The sequence below is a fragment of the Hyperolius riggenbachi genome, chromosome 10, assembly GCF_040937935.1.
Source record: "Hyperolius riggenbachi isolate aHypRig1 chromosome 10, aHypRig1.pri, whole genome shotgun sequence".
NCBI lineage: Eukaryota > Metazoa > Chordata > Amphibia > Anura > Hyperoliidae > Hyperolius > Hyperolius riggenbachi.
The window spans coordinates 291,302,257-291,309,541 of NC_090655.1; positions in this window are offsets into that span (position 1 = coordinate 291,302,257).

The following is a 7,285-nucleotide window of genomic DNA, read 5'->3' on the forward strand; positions in this document are numbered from 1 at the left end:
TCCCGGCCTCTAATGTAGGGGGGATTGTGGATAACCAGCAGAAAGTAATACACTGCTTGTTATAAGGCAAATGTTCCCTAACTCTAGTCTTCCCGGCCTCTAATGTAGGGGGGATTGGGGATAACCAGCAGAAAGTAATACACTGCTTGTTATAAGGCAAATGTTCCCTAACTCTAGTCTTCCCGGCCTCTAATGTAGGGGGATTGGGGATAACCAGCAGAAAGTAATACACTGCTTGTTATAAGGCAAATGTTCCCTAACTCTAGTCTTCCCAGCCTCTAATGTAGGGGGGATTGGGGATAACCAGCAGAAAGTAATACACTGCTTGTTATAAGGCAAATGTTTCCTAACTCTAGTCTTCCCGGCCTCTAATGTAGGGGGATTGGGGATAACCAGCAGAAAGTAATACACTGCTTGTTATAAGGCAAATGTTTCCTAACTCTAGTCTTCCAGGCCTCTAATGTAGGGGGAATGGGGATAACCAGCAGAAAGTAATACACTGCTTGTTATAAGGCAAATGTTTCCTAACTCTAGTCTTCCCGGCCTCTAATGTAGGGAGGATTGGGGATAACCAGCAGAAAGTAATACACTGCTTGTTATAAGGCAAATGTTCCCTAACTCTAGTCTTCCCGGCCTCTAATGTAGGGGGATTGGGGATAACCAGCAGAAAGTAATACACTGCTTGTTATAAGGGAAATGTTTCCTAACTCTAGTCTTCCCGGCCTCTAATGTAGGGGGATTGGGGATAACCAGCAGAAAGTAATACACTGCTTGTTATACGGCAAATGTTTCCTAACTCTAGTCTTCCAGGCCTCTAATGTAGGGGGAATGGGGATAACCAGCAGAAAGTAATACACTGCTTGTTATAAGGCAAATGTTTCCTAACTCTAGTCTTCCCGGCCTCTAATGTAGGGGGATTGGGGATAACCAGCAGAAAGTAATACACTGCTTGTTATAAGGCAAATGTTTCCTAACTCTAGTCTTCCCGGCCTCTAATGTAGGGGGATTGGGGATAACCAGCAGAAAGTAATACACTGCTTGTCATAAGGCAAATGTTCCCTAACTCTAGTCTCCCCGGCCTCTAATGTAGGGAGGATTGGGGATAACCAGCAGAAAGTAATACACTGCTTGTTATAAGGCAAATGTTTCCTAACACTAGTCTTCCCGGCCTCTAATGTAGGGGGGATTGGGGATAACCAGCAGAAAGTAATACACTGATTGTTATAAGGCAAATGCTCCCTAACTAGTCTCCCCGGCCTCTAATGTAGGGGGGATTGGGGATAACCAGCAGAAAGTAATACACCGCTTGTTATAAGGCAAATGTTTCCTAACTCTAGTCTTCCCGGCCTCTAATGTAGACGGGGATTGGGGATAACCAGCAGAAAGTAATACACTGCTTGGCAGCGAGAAGAGTTTCAGCAAGAAAGACTTTGTCACATTTAGGGACATCTTCATCCATCACATTTAGCACACAAAGCGTAATATCTAGAGCTGCTGGAGAGCCCATCGCATCATGTACCAGATTCTTCAGACTATAAGACGCTCCTGACCATAAGACGCACCTAGGATTAGAGGACAAAACCAGGGGAAAATATATACTAAACCTGGTGCATCCATGGGGAAGGGGCATCTCGTGGACTATGAACTTCTTTGTACCTCAGGCCCCCTTGTACCACTGGTCTCCCTATGTCCTCCTCTGTCCCCCATGTCTGCCTCTGTCCTCTTTGTATCCTCCTCTATGCCCCTTTGTGTCCCCTTGTGTCCTCCTCTATGCCCCTTTGTGTCCTCCTCTATGCCCCTTTGTATCCTCCTCTATGCCCCTTTGTATCCTCCTCTATGCCCCTTTGTATCCTCCTCTATGCCCCTTTGTATCCTCCTCTATGCCCCTTTGTATCCTCCTCTATGCCCCTTTGTATAATCCTTGTGTCCTCCTCTACGTCCGTTTGTATCCTCCTTGTGTCCTCCTCTATGCCCCTTTTGTGTCCTCCTTGTGTCCTCCTCTATGCCCCTTTGTATCCTCCTTGTATCCTCCTCTATGCCCCTTTGTATCCTCCTTGTATCCTCCTCTATGCCCCTTTGTATCCTCCTTGTGTCCTCCTCTATGCCCCTTTGTGTCCTCCTTGTGTCCTCCTCTATGCCCCTTTGTATCCTCCTTGTATCCTCCTCTATGCCCCTTTGTATCCTCCTTGTGTCCTCCTCTATGCCCCTTTGTGTCCCCGTGTCCTCCTCTATGCCCCTTTGTGTCCCCCTGTGTCCCCCTCTATGCCCCCCTCTATATGGACGCAGTACAGGGAGTCCCGGACATTACGGCAGGTTGGAGGTTGGTATTGGCAGGCGTTCACAAATCAGGAACTCCCTGCATTTGGACTATAAGATGCAGTGACTTTTTTGCCTACTTTTGGGGGAGAAGAAGTGAGTGTTATAGTCCAAACAATACAGTATGTAGCCAGTCACCTGCTTCCAAACATCTGCCGGGGGAGGGCATTGCCACATAAGGTGGATAAAAGAGGGACTAGGAACAAAGCATTTAGGACATAAAGCAGAGGCTGGGGGTGAAAATGTGGCTATTGGAGATGGAGTAAGATAACTCTGGAGCAGTGTGTAAATCTGGGTGAGCCTTTCATCAGGACAGGGAGAGACCAGAGGAGGGGTAGAGGGACAATCCTCCCACTCTTCCTCATCTAGTGGGATACCCATCTGGGCCCATTTGCATAAAGAGTTTTCTATTGCTGGAGCAGTGTAATGTTCCAAGAGTAATGAATAGACACAACCAATGTGCTGCTTTATGGGACTGTCCTTAACCACTTCGCATCCAGACCTTGTTTTCCCTTATGGACCAGAGCAAGTTTGACGTTTTAGCTATGTCCCTATTTAATCAGCCATAACTACTCACGACACCTAAATGATCTAGGTATCATTTTTTTCAGGACAAAATAGACTTTCATTGGTGGGTATTTTGACCCTCGACCAAAAAAGTTTTGTATACATTTTAATGGGAAAAAAATTAAAAAAATGCATTTTTTCTCAGTTTTTATCAATTCCAGTTTAAAAATAAAAAGTACCACAGTAGATAAAAACATGTCACCAGTATTATGTCCCCCAGTATAGATAGCAAAATGTGTCCCGAGTATCAGACCCCCACTATAGCCAGATGTGTCCCCAATATCAGTCACCCCCAGTATAGCCTGATGTGTCCTCTGTGTCTGGCACCTCCCAGTATAGATAGACAGATGTATCCCCAAGATTGCTGCCCCTCATTATAACCAAATGTGTCCCCAGGAATAGTGGTCCCCCATTATAACCAGATGCGCCCTCAGGATTAGCGGGTGCACCCAGGATTAGAGCCCTCCACCATTATAGCCAGATCTGCCCCCAGTATAAAATTCTACACTTAAAATATGTGGCCCCTCTTATTTTATCCCCCTAGCTGCACATTTTACCCCCCACCAGGGGTCCACACACCCCCATAAGGGCCAGCCAGATGCCCCACCCCCCACCCAGGCAGCCCCCCCCCGGTGGCCAGATCGCTATAAAAAATGATCAGAAAGCAGCCTGACTCACCTGATCTCGTTCCAGCGATCAGCCTGCAGCCCGAGCCTCCGATACTCCGCTCTGCACGCAGCCCTGTGATGCTGAATAGCCGGGTCCCAGCATGATGACGTCATCAAGCCGGGACCCGGTAACTGGCAGCACAGGGCTGAGTTCCGAGCGGGGATCGGAGGCTCGGGCTGCAGGCTGATCGCTGGAACGAGATAAGGTGAGTCAGGCTGCTTTCTAATCATTTTTTTTTCCGCAGATCTGGCCACCGAGAGAAGAGATGAAGGATCACCGCTGTTTGCTACAGCAGTGATCGTTCATCCGCAGGGGGGGGGGGGGGGTCTCTAATTGGCTACAAGGGAACATTTTCCCTTTCACCGATCAGTATTGCAGCTGTCAGTGCAGGGAGGTGCGCTCTGAAGCGCTCCTGATAATGCACAACAGGGCTGCAAGCAGGTCAGTATATCTACGTGGCTGAGGCTTGGAGGGTGCCACAGCTGACGTAGATATACTGTAGCAGAGGACAAAGTGCTTAAAGTGTAACTGTCGGGCATAAAATCAAAAATCACTTATTTATTTTTATCTGGTAAACAAGTAAAAAGGATGCTAACCAGGCAATCCAAAAGTAAAAAATCTCTATTACTTTTCTTGTTGATAAATGACCCCAGTTTACCTGACTCTTATTTGGTACATTGCTGCACAGAGGAAGTTGCAGGGCATGCTGGGTTGTCCTTTTTTACTTCTCTACTTTCCCTTTAGACTTAACCAATGCAGCCTGATTGGCTGAAGCCGCTTTCCCTCCTGTTTTCCCCTCCCACACCTCTGTAGGTATAGGACCAAGTCATTCGCATATTGGCTTGTTATTTCCTCAAAAGAATAAGCCCAAAAGAAACTACTAACTGTCCAGTCTGATCCACTGACAGTATTACCATGTAAGGAACAATCCTCTCTGGGGACTAGGATCATCGATCCAAAAACAATCTATTCAAAAGCAAAAGAAATAGTCCCACTCTAATCTCTAATAAAAAAAATTGTTTTTTCTCACGCCACCTTTGTGCCATATATCAATTCATATTTATTTAAACAACATCATAAAGAAAAACAATTAAAAACAATGAGGATCCCCTGACCTCTTGCCATCCACAAATTCCTCCATATGATAATACAATATATACAAAAATCTGCTCAGTGAGAGTCAGTTCCAGGGTTGTCAGCACACTGATCCAGTGATAATTTAATTTGTAAGAGCCAGCCAATAATATAGGTACTCCAGGAGGTGCTGGATTGCTAGATCAGTGTTGCCGACCACCCAAGGAACCACATATACTAGAAAAACACATGATCGAAAAATATATACTGGCATGGAAATGTGCAAAATGCAAATATATAAAGTGTCTGTGCCATTCAATTCATAGATCATTTCAAGGGAAAATGAATATATACATATATGTATACATATAAATAACTTGTGCCATCACTATTTGTAAAGTGCAAATGCAAAAAGCAGTATCCAAAAAGGGGCTGAGAAGAGTCAGCATGTGTGAAACCGGAAACAACGAGGAAAAGACAACCAAGTGTGAGCTAGGAAAAAATATGAAAGAATACGAAAGATCCCCCAAACATATGGAAAAACATACCACGTGCATTAGACCATAGCCAGCAAATAGTCAGAATGAAGTAAAGACATCTTGGGAAAAAGAAACAATGTTCACATGATGAATGAGCAGAGCTTACCCTCGTGTGTGGGGAGGGATGGGGCCACGGGGATCCGGATCCTACCGGTTACGCCAGAAGCTACCTCAGGGATACCTGTACCTTCCTACTCTCTGAGTAACAGATTGTATGATAGTTCCTGCATAAGCGGGTTGGCTGCAGTACTGGGGCTGGAGGGGGCAGGGAGGGACAGATTGTATGATAGTTCCTGCATAAGCGGGTTGGCTGCAGTACTGGGGCTGGAGGGGGAAGGGAGGGACAGATTGTACGATAGTTCCTGCATAAGCGGGTTGGCTACAGTACTGGGGCTGGAGGAGGCAGGGAGGGACAGATTGTATGATAGTTCCTGCATAAGCGGGTTGGCTGCAGTACTGGGGCTGGAGGGGGCAGGGAGGGACAGATTGTATGATAGTTCCTGCATAAGCGGGTTGGCTGCAGTACTGGGGCTGGAGGGGGCAGGGAGGGACAGATTGTACGATAGTTCCTGCATAAGCGGTTGGCTGCAGTACTGGGGCTGGAGGGGGCCGGGAGGGACAGATTGTATGATAGTCCCTGCATAAGTGGGTTGGCTGTAGTACTGGGGCTGGTGGGGGCAGGGAGGGACAGATTGTACGATAGTTCCTGCATAAGCGGGTTGGCTGCAGTACTGGGGCTGGAGGGGGCAGGGAGGGACAGATTGTATGATAGTTCCTACATAAGCGGGTTGGCTGCAGTACTGGGGCTGGAGGGGGCAGGGAGGGACAGATTGTATGATAGTTCCTGCATAAGCGGGTTGGCTGCAGTACTGGGGCTGGAGGGGGCAGGGAGGGACAGATTGTACGATAGCTCCCGCATAAGCGGGTTGGCTGCAGTACTAGGGCTGGAGGGGGCAGGGAGGGTCAGATTGTACGATAGCTCCTGCATAAGCGGGTTGGCTGCAGTGCTGGGGCAGGAGGGGGCAGGGCGGGACAGACTGTACGATAGCTCCTGCATAAGCGGGTTGGCTGCAGTACTGGGGCTGGAGGGGGCAGGGAGGGACAGATTGTATGATAGTTCCTGCATAAGCGGGATGGCTGCAGTACTGGGGCTGGAGGGGGCAGGGAGGGACAGATTGTATGATAGTTCCTGCATAAGAGGGTTGGCTGCAGTACTGGGGCTGGCGGGGGCAGGGAGGGACAGATTGTATGATAGCTCCTGCATAAGCGGGTTGGCTGCAGTACTGGGGCTGGAGGGGGCAGGGAGGGACAGATTGTACGATATGTTCCTGCATAAGAGGGTTGGCTGCAGTACTGGGGCTGGCGGGGGCAGGGAGGGACAGATTGTATGATAGCTCCTGCATAAGCGGGTTGGCTGCAGTACTGGGGCTGGAGGGGGCAGGGAGGGACAGATTGTACGATAGTTCCTGCATAAGCGGGTTGGCTGTAGTACTGGGGCTGGAGGGGGCAGGGAGGGACAGATTGTATGATAGTTCCTGCATAAGCGGGTTGGCTGTAGTACTGGGGCTGGAGGCGGCAGGGAGGGACAGATTGTACGATAGCTCCTGCATAAGCGGGTTGGCTGCAGTACTGGGGCTGGAGGGGGCAGGGAGGGACAGATTGTATGATAGTTCCTGCATAAGCGGGTTGGCTGTAGTACTGGGGCTGGAGGGGGCAGGGAGGGACAGATTGTATGATAGTTCCTGCATAAGCGGGTTGGCTGTAGTACTGGGGCTGGAGGCGGCAGGGAGGGACAGATTGTACGATAGCTCCTGCATAAGCGGGTTGGCTGCAGTACTGGGGCTGGAGGAGGCAGGGAGGGACAGATTGTACGATAGTTCCTGCATAAGCAGGTTGGCTGTAGTACTGGGGCTGGAGGGGGCAGGGAGGGACAGATTGTATGATAGTTCCTGCATAAGTGGGTTGGCAGCAGTACTGGGGCTGGCGGGGGCAGGGAGGGGCAGATTGTATGATAGTTCCTGCATAAGTGGGTTGGCTGCAGTACTGGGGCTGGAGGGGGCAGGGAGGGACAGATTGTATGATAGTTCCTGCATAAGTGGGTTGGCAGCAGTACTGGGGCT